Below are 17,748 nucleotides of genomic sequence, written 5' to 3' on the forward strand. Positions count from 1 at the left end.
CAATGACAGTTCAGCCTGCTATGATGGAGGGCAATTTCTGGAGGTTTGATTGGATATTTGTCATGTGGTAAATCCTAAATAGGGGGCATTAGTGATCTAGGTCAGAGCACAGTGGTAGGAGTAGGGCTGTCATTGACCATAGTTCAGTTAGACATATTTCTTAATTAGCCTCACTGTCTGCTCCCCTCAAAGTAATTAACTTGATCAGAAAAGACCTTGCCTTAAGTTGAAGTAGAGCCAGAAAAAAATGCCAAGGCAGTGACTAACTACATTAAAAATTCTGAAATCATATGTTTATTCCAAGCTGTGTGCAATTAGTATGCATAGAGAGCAGTCTAATTTTAAATCCTCATAGATTACTCTCGGGGAAGTGATCTGGGAATGTGCTATCATAATTTATTTGGCTCAAGGTGGTTTTTTTTCCCAACTTACCGAACATTGTTGAACAGGTTTTTACTATAACAACAAACAAATTAAAATTGAACATGACACATTGGCCCCTGCTTGTTTTTATTTCTTTTTTGGTATGCATGCTACATGCTTCTTTTTTTCCCCGTGTTTGTATATGAGAGAAAGAGAAAGTGAGAGCGGAATCCATGGAGACTGAAAGATAAAGCATCACATGATGGGCACAGTAATTGCATTCGAGACAACGAAGCACATTAAAAATCCTCTCCCTTTCACGCATGTTTTATTGCCTCATCCTCATCCCTTGATGGAATTATTACCCTGTTTGTCCTAAGAAAGAGGAAGCTGGCAGAAACCATTCAAAAAAACAGCCCATCCCAGAGGGTAGATTGCCCCCGTGATATGGATGTGCACTGACACAGTGATAGAGACCTGCAGTCATATCAGTGGGGAGAGGATTTAAAGCAGTGATGGTCCTCGTTTCTGCGGCGTCCATCATCTCTCAGCCTGTGGTCTTGCATGTATGAAGCTGGAGGGAAGATACTCAGGGGTGCCATAAAATGGTGGGGGGCGGGGGGGGGGGGGGCTTTAGGATGATTCCAAGGCAGGTAGGGGAGCTCAAAAATATCTCATGAACATAGACCATTAATTATTTGAAAACAACTTTTTAGGGCCCCTAATATAATATTTTGACCTTTTATAATTTTGTAAAGAAAATTGTGGTGTGTTGATCTATTCTTTTTTTTTTTTTTAACTGAAATCATCCAGATAGCCTGTCGTATCCCACCCCTGACTCACAAACACTGAATGGTTCAGTCCTGCCTAGCTGCTCAGTCTGTCTCGATCTGTATGTACAGTGCTAGCATGGCATTGTCTATAAACCAAAATCAGGGTGACAGAAATAAAGAAAACACGCCAAAAAGGGCTGAAAGGGAGAATAAATGGCAACGAGTTATAACACAATTTTTTTCTCAAAAGAAGCGCTCATCTAGTCCCCTTGAAAAATCACGTAATCACATTCCTATTTTTATTTAATTTCCAGGCTTAATGTTGAAGCTAGTTGCATGCACCCTTCAGTACAGCAGGAACACTCTGGTAGTTTAATTTTGCTTAAATGTGCTCTATAGATCAACATTATCCACTTACAGCATTCTTACAGTCATTACATTTTGTTTATTTAGCCTAAATTTAGTCAATACCTTAATCAATAATCACTTCTGCCCTTGTCATGAAGATGCAGCTCCAGCGAACCTATCATCAATCTTACTTAGTCCTACCTAACAGTCATCTGAAGAAGAATGCGACCAGTATTTCGCTGACAGTAGCTTGCTAGTTTTACGCACGGCAATCTGTGGAAATGATGATGGAAAATGGCAGTCTTTGGGTTAAAAGTTAAACCCTTCCCTACATCTCCCGGAGCAGAAATCATTCAAAATTATTATCACAAAACAATAATAATAGTAGTGGAAGTAGTGGTAGTAATTGAAGATTATGATGTTGATACTATTATAGGAAACATTAGATATTATATACATGTATACTCCTAATCTTCATGGGCTGCATATTATTATCACCCCAACAAGATGTCGCTCTCATGTATTTACCCTAAACATTTCATTGCCCTGCTGTTGTCCCTCCTACTCGGTTTCATTTATCATCAGAGTACAGAAGAAAATACAAACTCTGTTCTCCACAGGGACTCACGCTACAGATTGTCAGTATTTTTCCTCTTTCCATCTCTCCTAATCTTTTGTATAGATCTGTAGAGCTTAAAGTCCATCTTTTCCAATTGGCTAATGATCTATTTTGAGCAGTTGGAAAATATCTGTCTCAGTTAGTTCTGGTGTTGAAAAGTTTGAGAGATGGTGCTGAGGGGAGTGCAAAATCAATAAACCTATCAGAGAATTGTGACATGATATATGCTGGCTGGGCAGCCACTCTGCTACAGCAGGAGGACTTGGCACAGCCATGAAAAGATGAATATACGCTACTTAAAATATCATAAACTGTGCACAGTAAAAACAAAAGTTTATCGGTAGTTGTCTTGCCTGTCATTTATCACAAAAAGTAAGATTTAGCATTGTTGAGACCTGTAAATCGGAGGCATAAGCCGACTTTGTGGCAAGAAAAGTTCTCCCATAATGAAAAAGACACAAGTCCAAGCTCCGACATCGGCTTTGTGTTTTCACCAAGTGTCCTTGAGCAAGACACAATGAACTGCCAAATGTGTTCGAGCATTAAAAGATTGTGTGGGCAAGAGAGTCAGCAATAGTCGTTACATGAAGTTATTTTCAGGTCCATTCTGACTCAGCTCAATTAGATGAATCTGCTATCCTCTGTTACCTGAATACATACAAAATGTCATAACCATAATCCTTGATGAATATATTCGCATTATACTTGCAATTACAGCCCTAATCTGAAAACATGTTCTCTATGGCAAGTTGGTGTTTTTATTCTTCTCCAGTCCAGGATTTAGGGGTGTTATGGGAGCCATAGCATTGTCTGAGCATGCATGGTTAAATGAAGAAATAGATTTTGTTAATGAAAAATGCAACAGATGGTGGCTGTAAACCCAGTCCCTGCAGAGCACGAACATTTCCTGCAGAATGACGGAGAGCGGATTAAGGTCATTTTTGCCTGGTTTTTCAATTTATAAATTCATGCTCAGAGGGAACTGAAAAAAAGGGGACTGGCATCCTGCCTCGAAACTCTTTGGGAAATCCAAATGTCAATGAGCACATATTGGAAATGTGCAAATATTAGAACAAAAAAAAACAGTTTAGGAAGAGAACATAAAGGCGGCCATCCTAACAGACTGTGAGACACAGAGGCTGACGAGGGCCACCCAGAGAGCCCATTGCCCAAAAGAAAGGCCGCTGTTTATCTGCTTGAAACAACACTTGAGTTGATCAGAGGTATGTATTGTTTTAAAAGATGGAAAACCTAAGTGGCATTCATTCAGCCCACATTCAATTCATTTTCAATTTCATGCTTGTGCTGAGTGCCATATTATGATTCAGACTCCTTCTTTTTTTGACCATAATCATAAAAAAAGTCCCTATTCATGTGAGTTATGTCTTTTCTGTGTGTCCTTGCACCTTCTACCGACTCGGGCAAATGTTGTTTCAATGTTAGAATTTGAATAGAACAGTCTTTCTGAAGACAATAGCCAATTTTGAGCACCCAAATTGCATTTCATTTTTCTCCCACTGCCAACTGAACAGAATACCTGGGCCACAGGCCTCTGTCCGTGTTTACCATGTAGGAAGTGATCAAACTGACCCCATGTTAGCATGACAGCACAGTGATGGCTGTAAACTTGCAAAATGAAAAGGGAGGAATCATGTCATGGCAACACACCATTAGCAGAATGGCAAAGCAATGCGCTTGTGTTCAGCTCAGAGCGCCCACATGGCATCTTCCCAGTGAATACACAAGCCAGTGGCCGTGACAGATGCCTGGGACGCAGAGCATTAAGTGTCACTTATATGCATATGCTTTTTGCCGGCGCTCTTAGCGCCACACACATAGGAGCATATGTCAGGGGGTGGAGCATGGTCAGTGATTTGAAAACAAAGCACCTCAGTTGTTGCTGTTTTTCGCCACTGCGGCGGCTGCTAGAGCCACTCAAGCTCTTCACTTTTCCCTTAATCCTGCAACGACAGAATCTAGCTAATGACCAGTAGATGGATGTGACAGAATGAGGATGATATACAGAAAGAGAAAAAAGTGAGGGAAGATGAGGAGTATAAATGAAACCAGTCAGATGTACAGATGAAACACTGCTGATATCACAGGGAGTGTAGCTTTGTTTGTTTATCATTGAGCTAGCAGTCATTTAACCCCTACCATCTGGGTTATAACACCAATATCCTTCTTGGTCTGAAATTCTCTGCTGGCCTTGACATTGTCATTATCACACATTGTCATCACCATCCTTTATATTTCTACTCTTCGGGTGTATAACGAACAACATGGCAATCTGGTGTTGAACACATAAACATTCTGCCAGAGGAAAATTATGGCCCAAGCATGATTTCAATCACAAATAAGACAAATTACACCCAAATTGCGATTGTAATTTAGAAAGCCAGAGGTCTAAAGCCTCACACTACCTTCTGGGAATAGCAGATGTGAGAAATGGGAGGAGTTGTAGAGTTGAGGACTTTGGTGGAAATGTGGCAATAAAACAGAAGGTTAAGAGATTAGGGAAGAGAAAGTGTTGTGAAAAGTGATAAAAGAAAGGATGTTCCCCCATTGGAATTCAGGACAGGCATACAGAACACATCAGAGAGAAAAAAGTAGAACAATGAGTCGCTGCATCCTTTTATTAGAGCCAAGAATGTCTAGAAATTTAAGACCACCATATTTTTAGAACCCCATCAACCTGGCCTTTATATAGCTCGATAAAATAGGACTCCATGTTTCGTCGGAGATTGGGCTCAACTTATCCCACCATCTGAGGACTGGCTGCTTTTGTGAACACTCACTCTCAGGGGGGAGGACATTCAGGCAGAGAAAATGTATGGGCTACATCACTGAATCTTATTTAGATTGATAGAAGCTGCTCAACCTGTCAGCATCTCAACATGCACATGTTTGTGAGCAAAATGATCCGGATTACCTTGGAAACCCGTTGTGAAGCAATGTAAGTACACACCTATTTAGGTGTGTACGGCTGTTTGTATTTTCTATATGCACATTTGAGGGAGAAGCAAGCAAGTGAGTCCATTCGTGCACAGATTTTCATATGTGAAAAGCAGAAACAAAGTATATCACACAGAGAGAAATAGAAACAAAGTATCTGAAAGCATCAACAAACGCACACATGCACACGCCCTCGCCCCCTGTTGCCTTTCTCCCTGGGGTGTTCGTTAATCACCCTTTTAGATCTGTCAGCCTGTGGGTGGGCCCATTACCCTTCAATGCTGGCACTTTTGTTGCCCGAGACAGTGTCTCCATTCAGATCCTCTGCAGACGCCTCAACCTTCAGTGTGTCTCACATAGGCACCACCTTATTAGAGGAACATAAGACATAATGAATAAATAAACAAAGTGAAGAGGATTCTGGGACATGAGGAGCATAGTGACTGCTCGGAGTGTTCATTAAGACAAGGTGCTGGGTATTGTGCTGTGTACTGCACAGGGTGCAGCTAGGGCTTCGGTGGAGCCGCCGAGGACCCCTCCTTCACATTCCCCAAACTTGTAGCCTCCCGCCTGTCTGTTATGGCGAGAGGTCTGGAGATGGGCCGAGCAAGAAAGAGAGGAAAGGAAAGAGAGGCACCATATGGATCCAGGTTCAAAAACCAACCTTGAGTGCTCAGTGCTGCCAAGGCTCTTTTCATGAGATCGTTTGCAGCTTAACCTTAAAAAATTAATGAAATTACATAATTGTGAGTCCCATCCTTTAGATATGTTCATAGGACTAGTCTAACATGTGTCAAGTAAAATGCACATTATGACAAACTGTCCTTTAAAATGAAACATGATAGTTTTATTAAACAATCACAGACTCGGGAGTCCAAGGAGGGAAAAGCTGAAACATAACATTATCTGTCATATCATTATCTACAGTGCAAGAGTCCATAGAGTTTTTTAGTTGAACTGTGTATGCTCTTTAAACATTCATATGATGGGTCATGGAAATAGATACTTGCTGATGAGTTTCAGGTTTGTAAATCAGGGTAAACAGTGAAGTAAGCCATTAACCTAATTGACCAATTCAGTAAATGGTCAATAAATAATGTGCTATTGCCAATTAGACTGCATCATGTAGAGTGTTTGTGGCAGAAGCCATCTGTTCAATCCAAAGGTGTCTGACCTTGGTTTATAAAGGTCGCAGTTTTAAAACCTCATTGGGTTATTATGAGCTAATGGAAGCATGCATACTGCTTTGTTTCACATTTAACTTGCTCTACTAACTCCAGTTGCTAAATATTCCAGAGAACTTAATCAGTGACGTGCAAATGCATGATGTTCCTGCCGTTGCTAATTGTATTACCCAACACTCTGTTTGACATTTTGATGAAACAATTTGGGCATGCTAATGGACATAAAATGGACCCAGAACATTATGTTTTGGAAACAGGACTGAATTAGCAGTTCCAGATTGAGTTTTTCAGAAATTGTGACAACTCTGTGAGGTGCATTACCGCCAAAATTGTCTTACCTCTAGAGCAACAATTTTATTTGTTTTACATTTCAGATATGGCTATGTTGCTGTTATCATTGTTGCAGTATTATATTTTAAAATGACTGTTAGTGAGTGAAAAATAACTTACCTGTCCCCATTGATGCGGCCGGTATACTTTGAAATATAATCAGTAACAGACTACAAATTACATGCAAGTTGGTGAGACTAATAATGTAATCCATTGGATTCCCAATAAATAAATAAAAGACAAATAAATAAAATAACATAAAACAGATCTAAAATGAAATGTCTCTTACATTAAACAGCACTGGAACAAATTACTACTACTGTTTTTTTTTCTGTAAGTTTATGCTGCTGGTGTTTTTATATTAAAAAGCCATGTGAAGGACTTTGCTCTTGTAACACAAAAGGAGCATTATTCAAAATGTTCAGTGTAAATTAAAAGGATTAAAAACTCCCTTTTTGTCATTAAAAAGAAAACAAAAACAAATATGAGCTAAGTCATCATTAACGAAACTGGCAACCTGAGAAGAGAACAGTATATTTATAGTAAATAAGAAACTTTCATAATTTTGCTTAAGCTTCTTTGTTGGGACAAGCACATGTAGTTTTTCTGTACACATATGCTGGATTGGCCTGACTCGTTTTGACTCAGCACGTCAGTCAAGCACAGCGGAGACCTGAGAATGCACTTGTATTGAAGCTTCAACCCTTTTGTGCTGTTTAATATTGCAATCTTCAAATCGGAGGCACTCTGGCACACTTTGACCTGACTCCAGCAATGGACAAAACTTGGAACTGTACCAATAACACAGCTCTATCGGTCTTGGCTCAAATGTTTCGTAAACGCATTATTATGCATGTACTGTTTCAGGACACAGCAATAATGGCTTTATGAGTCACAGTCTCACATTTCTTTACATTAGCTCAGCTGGCAAATTAGAAGTTTGCAACCTGAGAGACTACAGTTTTGATCCTGAGTGAGTCATTTTAACACCAGACTGGTTGCAGTTTGTCATGAATTATGTGCTTGTTTACAGGCAGTTTTAGATTAACTCAAGTCAACAGTCACAACTGTTTGATGTTTTGATTTGCTCAAGTCACTAAAAAATTACAAAAATCCTGCCAATCAGGCAAATCTGCAGCATTAAAGGAGTTGTTGTTGTTGGCCAGTTGACTTCTCCGCTTTGGAGAACATACATTACTTTTTAAATGTGTTCAATTATGATAGTTAACCTAACGGAACCTAACTACATTTATGTGCAGAACATCAAAACATGTTTTATTTTTCTGTAAAGTAAGCTATAAATTGGACAGTCTGGAAAGAAAAAAAAAACACTACAATAATTGGCTATATCAACAGGGATACTCCAGTCATAATAACCACCTAACCCCTGTATTGAGATTTGTGTTGTTTACAAACTCATAAAACGCTCAGGAGTAGCACTCCCAGCATGAACCCTAAAGTGATCTGATGGTGTTAAAAGCACCTTGCTGTTGTCAATTTGAATATGAGAAAATGTGCAATGACGCATCTCAAAGTGAGGAACTGACTATGCAAGGTGAAGGAAATGAAGAGGAACCGGTGAGCAGAGGGAGGTCACGCTTAGTGTAAAGATAAATAAAGTGAGGAAAGCTCACATGCACAGGAAGAATAACCCGATGGAGCTGTAAACTCTGGTAGATTAATTAAAAGCAGCGCTGCTTTCTTGTAGATATAAATTCAGGAGAGGCACAGGTTGTGAGCGATGACTTTATTCTAACATGCTCTCAAATTAGAATTCAAACCAAAATAAATTGTTCTGTTATGTTTTGCTTTGTTTAGTTTTTTTGTTGTTTGTTTTTTTTGTTTGTTTGTTTGTTTGTTTCTTGGATAATGTAATATTGTTTTCGCTGTTTTCATACTAAAACCACAACTCAAACCTGCCCATCATCCCTCCTTTGTCCAAGGACTCAGCCTTTCCGTGCACTCTCTATGCAACCACACACTGCTCCCGACCATACTTAATATCTCGAGAGGAGATACATTATTGTTATTGTAACATAAGGTAATCAAAGAAAGAAGCAGAAAACATGCTTTTTCTTGATAATAGTCGTCCCCATTTTAAAAGCTCTCAAGGTTGAAAAGGCACAGACCTCACAGTAAAATGTCTAAATAACTCGTGATTGGTTGCATGGCTAATGGAGAGAGACAACACCTTGCCAGGTAAAATCATGCATGCCCAAAAGAGATTTCCACTCACTTTGCCCAGGGGTCACCTGTCCAGTCCTTTGACAACAGCATTTGATCAAAAGAGAAAAACACACATAAAAGATTATAATAAACGGACTGCAGGGTATACAAGAATAATGTGTGATTTGATGTGAACAGACAAGACATCATATACTGTGCGCGTTCTATCAAATAATCCTTCGTGCTGGACACGCAGACTTAGAAGAATATTATGCTAATTTTTGAAACACCGCTATATGGTACTTTGAAATTAAGGCTAGTCAATAGACATGGGAGTCAGGGTCAGTGCTGGACTTGTTCTGTATACATAAATTTCATGCATCAAGAGGAATGAGAAACGAGGTTTTCAAAGACGATGCATGCAGTGCTAAGTGGCCTAATGAGGAGCTCTGCACATTCTTCCGCATGACCACTTTATTTCAGTCCTGTCAGTACATTTAATATTATCAGACCACCTGAAACAGAGAATGTTCTCTGATAATGAAGCAAAGAACCTTTCACATACTTTTCAAAAGGTGTGATATGGGCGATGATGAAGTCACAGAGACAAGAAGAGGCTGCAGTTGCCCTTGTCAAAGCGCGCTCATCTTTTATAACCTTTTTAAACCGGCATGTATCACTCTTTGACTGTCTTATACATATGTGGCAAAAGCAATTATAGGTAGAGGGCTGGGGAAAATAGAAGAGAATCACTGCAGAGATAAAAGCTAAAACAGGACAGTCTTCACTTAGATTCTGTATTGCTAGGTTGGGAAGTAGTATCACAGCAGAACATTCAGAACCAGTGTTACTTCCCATGAAACATCATTTATTGTGCAAGGTTGCTATACTTTTCATTTCAAACTAAAGCATCCTCACATTTTGGGATCAAGGTCAAAGATGTCCGTAAACATAAATGCAGTCACAGGGTCATTTGCACTGTTAAAATTCCATAAATTTCCATAAAATTCCTTCAGAACCGAACACCCCCCCACCCCCCCAAAAAAAGGGGAATAGTTAATAAGAAAAAACACACACTTAATTGCATCTCTGACACGTTATAGCATGTCAAATACTTTTGATTGCTGTTCAGAATTGCAGAAATATCCTTGATTTCAACATAGCAGACCTCTCCAGAGTGCTAGAAAATTGCTGAGGGGAGTGCTTTCTGAGATTTGTGATTGACCCAAAAACATCTGCCCAACATTTTCTTGCAGCACATAGGTAACAAGTTCAACTTTCTAAAATTGAATACAGATACTGATGCTCTCTCGCTCTGTCTCTCTCTCTCTCACACACACACACACATATACACAAATACACACACATCACACTCTCACACACATACAGAGAGAGAGAGAGAGAGAGAGAAAGACCTATTATTGTTGAAAATGTCATTTTTGACATATTTTGTGCAAAGCAGTCACTGGTGTGGTGTAGTTTTTAGCTGCAGATCAGTATGTATACCTGCAGGGCACTGCTGGAAATTAGCTAAATCGAGTCTCTTTTTCTTTGGTTGTATTTTTATTTTTACACGGCCTATGATGAAGTAAACATAATGAATAAATCCCCTGGCAATCAAACAGTGTGGGAGTTGAAACTTTCTGTTGTTGACATGAGATTCTGTAGGCGTCACTCTCTTTTTTTCTTTTCAGGCAAGCTGACTCCTCAAGGCATTTTTCCAGGCCAAGGCCTACACGACAATAACTATACAGGCTTTCATGAAGTGGCTGAACAGTGACTCAGTACTGTATTGTACTAACCAACAATCAGGCATTGTATTTGGTGGCAAACTTTTCTCTTCTTTTCTTCTAAGGGGGTTTTCAGTTTTTGCAGTAAAAAAAAAATGTGTCGTTCAAGTGATTCTATGACATTCGGTTCTGTGTCTTAAACTTCACTATTTACAGGTATTATTTATGGGTACTTTACATGATGTTTGTTCCTGCCACTGTGGTCCAGACTGAACAGTGTGAAATACTGTTCACGCGTAGAGATGATGAAGCCTATTGACTGCTGATTCCATGAAATTAAAGAATCAATTAAAGAGTGTGGTTTAGACCTGCTCTAACTGGAAAGTGTCATGTGATGACTTTTGTTGTGATCCGGCTCTATGTACATAAATTTAGCTGGCAATTGACTTTCCTCACCACCTGCAGGGTGAGCTTCATGTGTTTTCGTCAAATGTTTTAACAACTCTGTTAACAACTCTCAAGTAGTAATGCCCAAAGTGACTGATTATTTGGCCCGGTGGAAGCATATATGAGGAAAAAAGAACAGGACCGAGAATTGACCCCTGAGGCACACCATCTAGGAAAAGTGTGGAGTGGACACAGACATAGAGACAAAAAAATAAAAAAAAATAAAACTAATAATAAGAAAAAAAAAGACAAATATACCACAAGCCACTCTAGGACTTTCCTTGCTATACTAACATATCTGTTTAATTAATATATAAAGATAGTACAACCAATTGTGTGAAATACAGTGCTTACACTGAATAAGGCCAATGGGAAATTACTCTGTCTTGGTGAAAAGGATGTCATTTGTGACAAAGCACTTTTAGAACTGTACTTTTGTTGACAGACTGATTGAAATTTGTCAAATATATTGTTCCCTTCAAGAACTTGAGTTATTTTGAAATGGGTTTAAAATTGTTCATAACAGATTGGTCAAGGCTGTTTTTTTTTCTTAATTTGTTTAGGGTCACAGTCAGAGGTGAGGGATGCATTCCTGAGAGTTGAGTGCAGCAGGGGCAATGACAGATAAGACCTCTGTAAGAATTTGGAAAGTAAAATATCTGGATAGCAGGAGGAGTTGCAGATTAGAGGTTGGGTATGGTAATTGGGGCAAATTGAGTTTGTTGGATCAGAAGAGGTAACTGGGACCCAATGTTGCATCTTGTTGACAAAAAGGATAAATACATTTCACAATCTTCAGTTGAGGTAGCAGAGATAGTAGCAGGAGCAGTTTGTACAGGCCGGTTGATTGTGCTAAATAGAGCTCAGGGATTGTATTTATTTGCAGTAATTAGTCCTGAGAAGTAAGCTGCATCCTTAATTTCCAGGAAAGTCAAAAGCTCTTTCATGTATAGAAAATGAACACTGAATTTTGTCTCTTTTGTCTGGACTCAGCCCATGTGCAGTCCTTCTTACAGCTCTGGGTGGCATCATTTTCCACGGGAATGATTTGTGGCTGCCACTGACCTGGTCATAACAGGTGCAGCGGCATCTATCGCCAAGGAGCACAGGTCAATAAAATCATCCAACAGATTATAGATATTAGAAGGCTGAGTTGGGTTGGACTTTTATATAAATTAGAGAAAATCAATGAGAACTTGAGAGCAGACTTTTAAAAATGAAATATATATACTGTTTGCTTCGGTCGCCTGGATGCAGGAGTCAGATAGAATACACTGATCAGAGACCAGGCTAATCAGTAAGAGTTTACAGTGTGACCTAAAGTATATAGGAGGTCATGGGAAAAATGCAAATGTTTTGTAAACACTGAGCAGAGCTAACCTCTGAGTGGGCCTACTGCACCATGTATTACAGAAAAAAGACATGAATGTGTTAAAACATAAGTACACTGCTTGTTTATCTGAGAAGTTGAATTGGTTCTTGCACATGGCTTTTGCACATGAGGTGCTATTATGTCACTGTGAAACAATGACTAAGGAAATATTAACTTTCAGAAACAAACATGAGTTAGTGTGTAGATTTAAAAAGCAAGCAGAGAAGGGTCAGTGCCTTGTCAAACAACTCACTGGCTTCTGCAGGGATTTATCCCGTGACCTCAACATGTTGGGGTGTTTTTTTCCCCTCTCTCTCCTAATTTTCTGAGAGAATCCTTGCTTCCTGAAACCACCTCAGCTTAGCTCTGCAAGACAAGACCAATTAAAACTTGTCAATTTTCTCACTTTCCATGTTTTCACTGACCCTAGTGGATTCACAAGGCTGAAAGTTGCACAGGGAGAGGCAATGACAATATGTTTGCAGTGGGAAGCATACGAATCTGTGCACAACCAAAATTATTTGGATGTTTTTTGTTTAGGTAGAGGTTGCCTGCTGTTCTCACCCAGATGTCTGTTACTGACTGCCAAAATCTTTGAGTGCATTACTGCAATTCGTGTCTCTATTGGTAAAATTGCTAAAGTAGACATGTTGCCAATATCTGAGGCCCAGTCAAATCTGAATGCCAGCACATGTAACTGACTTTGTATTTTTCATTTGTCCCACATTTCATGTTCATGCTGGGCCAACTTCATTTTGCTTTGTAATGTATAATATAAAATGGACCATAATCCAGCTTTCTTTAAGTAAACACCCGTCCCTGTTTCTCAGACTGTTAAGTTTGTGTCACTGTGGACTGCACGGTCAACATAACCAACGCCCAAACTTCCTTCTGACAACTTTACAGAATATCAATCGGGTTGGATGAGACACTTTTTCCTTCTGAACTTCCTCAACTGATTTAAACTGATAAGATAGATATAGTAGTATATACTGTATATGCTTTTTTAAAAATACATTTATAAATTCTCGCTTTGTGCAGCTTTAAGTGATGGAGAAAAGGTATAGCTGGAGTCTAACAGGTCAAAGTCATCTACATGTGTCAGGGAACTGTGACATTTAGAATCCACTCAACTGCAACCACAAAGGAAACAGAGAACAGCATAAAAACACACGGCATTTGCCTCTTGGGGGTTTCTGCTTCCTGTGCCATGTCTCCTGCTCACCTTGGACACTGGGTCAGTGTCAGCTGTCAGTGTCAGGTTGAGAGCAGGAATGCTAATGGACCTTTACCACGTCGCATCCCTTTCCCTCTCCCTTTCTCTCTCTGCTCTTTTTCATTCTTATGTATGTCTGAGGGAGGCAAAGCTATTAACTTTCCTTTAGTAGTGGGTCTCTACATCTGACCATGGTAGCCTGCAGTCTCTGTCTCTATAAAAGATAGGCAGGCTCCCTTTGAGAACCGGAGACTGGCCTCAACACTGTCTGTCAGAAGCACAGCTACTCCATGTGCAGTCCTTCCCTCCTGCCTCTCCCTCTTCTTCGTGCTTGCATAAACGCTTGCAGATACTGCCAACAACTCCGCTTCTAAACCTCAGAAGAGAATTGTCGGTGAGTTTGAGTGTAAAAGAAACTGTAGTCACTGCAGTGCCTCGTTATTGCACAAAAAAGTGTTCACAAAACAGATCACCTGTAGGATCTGAAACTGCGCCAATGTGAAGAGAATATTTCATATGTTTTTAATGCAGTTTCATGTGTATCAGGAATTAAGAAGTACCATGTGCCTGAAGGAAAGCTTAAAGAACTTCCGATTTACCGTAATCTGGATCTCATTTTCTTAGCTTTGACCACTGCTTGTATTTGATAAATTGATTTCTAAATTTGGGAACATTATATTTATACAACACAGTCCAGTGGACAAGAAGCAACATTGTAACAACCTGGTAAACAAGGCAAGTGTTCATCGAGAAGTAAAACCATAAGTGAATGCACTTTATATGTTCATATTAATTCCTCATTGAACTACTGAAGATCTGTTTATTTTTAATCATGTCCCTGGTGTTAGTTTCCCCTTCCTCACAGATATAGAGAGGTGTATAAAATTGAAAAAAACAAAACAAACAAAAAAAAAAAACACGTCAAGTATTGTAATACAATTCAATAGCACCACAAACTGATTCAAAATGATGATGAAGTTGATAGCTCTCTACAACAGATTGAAAAAACTGAGCATACATGGGTTAATTTTAGCTGGGTGTACCTAAATCAGACTGTTTTCTAAAATGGCATTGGAAATCTCTTGGATCTTGGCACAAGCACATTTACTGGGACGCAAGAAAATAATGTCAGTTTTACATAAATGAATGCAGCCTTCATTTTCACTGTGATTGATTCACACAACTCGTGGTCATTAAGTGGATTTACAATCTACACATAAATAAATGGAAACCAAAGACTGCCTAGAATAACAGAAAAAGTATTACAGCAGAATGGTTTGCAAAACAGTTAGCTGTGTTGCAAAGTCTGCATGGTTTGCAGCAAATGGGTAAAAATAACCAAAACAATGGGCCTTTTTTCACATCAGACATTTTGACTTGTCATAGTAGGAAAAGCACAGGTGTTACTAATAACATTAGCAATGGATCTATTCTCGTCTAACTCTGTGCCAGCATGCAAGGTACCAGGACCCTGAAACCAAAGCAGCTAAAAGTAGTTACGCCATCATTGATTTTTAGTATTTACACAGGTGCTTTTATACAATGATGTGTCAAGATGTCCCCTGTGAAAAAGGTCAGTCTCTTGCTAGCATGAATAGGTTTTTTTTTTGTTTGTTTGTTCTTGCAGAGTTTTAGTACATGAAAGTGAACGGCTTTATTCAATCTCTATTGTATGCAACAAAACTATATGACTTTCAACAAAAAGGGATTTTTTTTATGATTTTGCTGATGATAGGGTCAAAAAGAAGGTCAAAACTTTTGGCTGCAACATTTGCATAAACTTTAGAACATAATTATTGAAAATGACATTTAATGAAGATTTCAAGAGCAGTCTTTCATTAAGAGCTGAAATGAAGGGATCTGTTTACAACCAATCACTTTGAGGAATCTCATTGAACTATAATCTGACATCAACAACAACAGCAACCTTATTTTTTTCCACCGGCGCAATTAATCAAAAAGCAATTACATTTGCATGCTCGGGAGATGGATTAAATGATTTTGACAATTTCTGTGGCTGCCTTGGCTTGCTCAGGCCCCATCATGCTGTCTGCTGAGCATTAAAATCATGAAGTGGAGAACATTGGGATAATTAGTCCAGAAGATGAGCAGGGGCTGTTCATGTCTGTGGCACATCTCCAGAACCAACCCCCATGTACTGTTCCAGCCACCATGTATTAAAGCAAACGTCTGTTTAATCACAGTGCACCACATACCCTGTATGCTTTATTAGACTATAAATGTGCTGAATGAAGGCCCAGTGCCTAATTAGGAAAGACTTCACTATTGCGTACTGTTTTCTCCCACCTCACATTCTCTCTCTCTGTCTCTGTGTCTTCCTCGGCACTGCTCTCACAACAGCTCTCCACAGTAGGAAGCACTGCTGAATCCCTTTAGTCTTAAGAAGTCAGCTCGCCTCCAACTTAGATGTTGAGGGGATTGGACTGGAAGCAAATCTAACTGCTGCCATTTCAGCCATTTTCTGTCTATGCAATGCAGGTGGCCTTGGTGTGAGTGCTGGGGTGGAAAGGTGGTCATGCAGAGAGGAGTTTTCAGTCTCAGCAGATGGACTATCGGTGGTGGGAGTGTAGTATCAAGGCTCAAAGAACCAGCTTGAGAGACGCCGCTTCTGAAAGAGTTTCAAAAGGGTCAGGAGGCATCAGCCCATAGGAGGCTTTGGAGTAAATGATGGGGAGAGAGACTTGGAAACTTAGGAGAAACGACTTTCCAGGCCAAACTAATAAGAGAGCCAACATACAGCACATGAGTGCATTGGTTAATAGCCTCAGCCATTGAAGATAATAGGTACAGTCTGTGGGCCAGAGAAGCTGAGACCCAGTCAAGGTCCCTTTGCTGGAATTATGGTGAAGGACAGCATTTGAGATACGGGACGCTGCTGGGAAATTGCCATGTTCACCTCTCCAGTCATTTATTTATATAAGCCTCCTGGTTCATGGAAAAGGTTGGTAATTACCATTAGCAATTACCACTGAGCAAGTGCAGACACCTCCGTACCCTGGCTGGAGGCGCCAGATGTGATCCTGAGGTGAGAATGGGGTCTCTGAAACACACCCAAGGGTACAGTTCCAGATCCCTGATGCAGCATCTACAGTTTGAAGCACATCTTCCCAAACAGCTTTGGCTTGACTGTAGCATCGCGCAAACTAACCTGGCAGGCAGGCATATTACAGAGCCATTCTGTTTCTTATCTGGCACAAAAAATATCCTTTAGATTGGTGTTATTATTATCAACTAGAGATAACGACTCCCTCTGCATGCAGAGAGGAGGATCATGTCATGCACAGAAAAGGAAGTGCAGAAAAGAAGAGGTGGTGAAAACAATGCTCAGCTAGAGAGAATTATAGGCAATGGGAATAATAGGCCTGGCCAAGTGAATTTATCACTCTCTGTATCCAAGGTAAAATAGTGTCTTATTTGCAGATAGGGGCTGCCCATTAGCAGCAAGTTATCAGCAGGTTTTCAGGTACAGTTGTGGCAGGAGCTTAGGAGGGGGTGTGCAGGAGACGACTGGACACCTCTGTGTCCGTGTCCTCAGCTCAAGGGGCTGGGAGGCAGGAGACATCATGCTGTTCACCGAAAGCACGGACACCCCGCCACGATGGTAATGAGACAAGACCACCACCACTGAGACAGAGGCGATAATTACACCCTCATACATCCGCACACACCCAAACATACAAAACAACCTCCTCCGAACACACAGTACCTGTTCATTTTCAGCCGAACCTCAGAAGCAACACGCTGCTGTAGCTTAGTCACTTTGTAAAGGTGAAATAAAAGTGGTTCTGGGAGCTTTCACAGCTCATTTTTAAGACTGATAATCCATGTTGCGTCAGATGGCATACTGTAGAGTCATTTGCAGTTGTAAAGACATTGGTTAATGTACACATTAAGTATTTACATGACAAGGTTTTTTTTGTTACAGTAGCATATTCTAGAGTAATGAGTAAAGGCACCAAATCGCAACATCAGATGGTGAATATGTCTTGTGTGAATACCAACCTGAGCGGTCTGACTGACTCGTATTTTAAAATGCACCATGAATTGTTCAAACATAAAGCTCTACCTGTCACTGTTTTCTTTATGGCCAGGTGGATCAAATAACTTTATCTAAGTAAGAATAAGTGAGTGGATTCTTTGTATGAAGAAGCCACAGAGGTTTGTCAGAAATTCTGTAGGTCTTTGGAATTTTCAGTTTCTTTATGGCTAATTGTTTTGTTTTCA

Source organism: Scatophagus argus, chromosome 18, assembly GCF_020382885.2.
Source record: "Scatophagus argus isolate fScaArg1 chromosome 18, fScaArg1.pri, whole genome shotgun sequence".
Taxonomy (NCBI): domain Eukaryota; kingdom Metazoa; phylum Chordata; class Actinopteri; family Scatophagidae; genus Scatophagus; species Scatophagus argus.